Below are 944 nucleotides of genomic sequence, written 5' to 3' on the forward strand. Positions count from 1 at the left end.
ATTTCTGTCATGTAATTCTCTGCGTTAAGTATGTTGGCTTGCCCAGTTGGATTTAAACTTTAAAAGCCCTAAGTAACCACCTTCTGTGCTTAACAGAAGACAAGATTTGTGTTGCTCATGTCTCTTGTATTATATGAATGCTTCCAACCACGCCTTTATCACTTCTATGAAATAAAATACCTTTTTGTAACAGTATAGAGCTTTGAACAGTTATTTGCTGCGAGCTAGAGAATAGCAATTTTAATGAGTAATAATGACATAAAAATATTTCCAAACAGTCCTGTTTGTCAGCAGCAACGTAAATGTGAATTCAGGCAAACATGGTGAACATTCTTGCTTTGCCACCTAATATATTTTTGTACCAAATAAAACTGCACCAATGAATTCTGAATCTGGATAAAGTTAACGGTCCTTTTGCCCAGCCCAAATCCTAAGTTTCTGGATCACTCATCTTATTTCTCTCTTCTGTCTTGCCAAAAAGATAAGAAACATGTTGGCACAGAAGAAAAATTATTACTTGGACTGTTCTCCCAGCCAATGAATCTGTTTTCTATAAATGCAGCTTTAACATAAAAATCCAGTTAAGTAGACAGAAAAGATTAGTAAACAACAAGCAATATCAAAATAGCATTAGAAACAAACTAGTAATAAATAGTGTTAATTTTTTCAATAAATATCCCCCAAATTTAAATTGTTAACTCCAGATCACAGATGAGTTTAAGATGAAGTGTGACCATTTGTATTAATTTAATCCTGCACAGATCTCACTGTTGGGGTGATCAGATCTCCATGATCACGTGACTGTTCCGTCATGCTCACAGACATAGATAATAACAAAGTAATTACTAATCTCTTTTGCTTTATACAAGTGAGCAATAATCTGTCTGAAGAATAAATAACGTATCAACAAAACCACTGTCCCATAAGTGTAACATTCTGTTGCA

Source organism: Haliaeetus leucocephalus, unplaced genomic scaffold (genome assembly GCF_000737465.1).
Source record: "Haliaeetus leucocephalus isolate CR32 unplaced genomic scaffold, Haliaeetus_leucocephalus-4.0 Scaffold450, whole genome shotgun sequence".
Taxonomy (NCBI): domain Eukaryota; kingdom Metazoa; phylum Chordata; class Aves; order Accipitriformes; family Accipitridae; genus Haliaeetus; species Haliaeetus leucocephalus.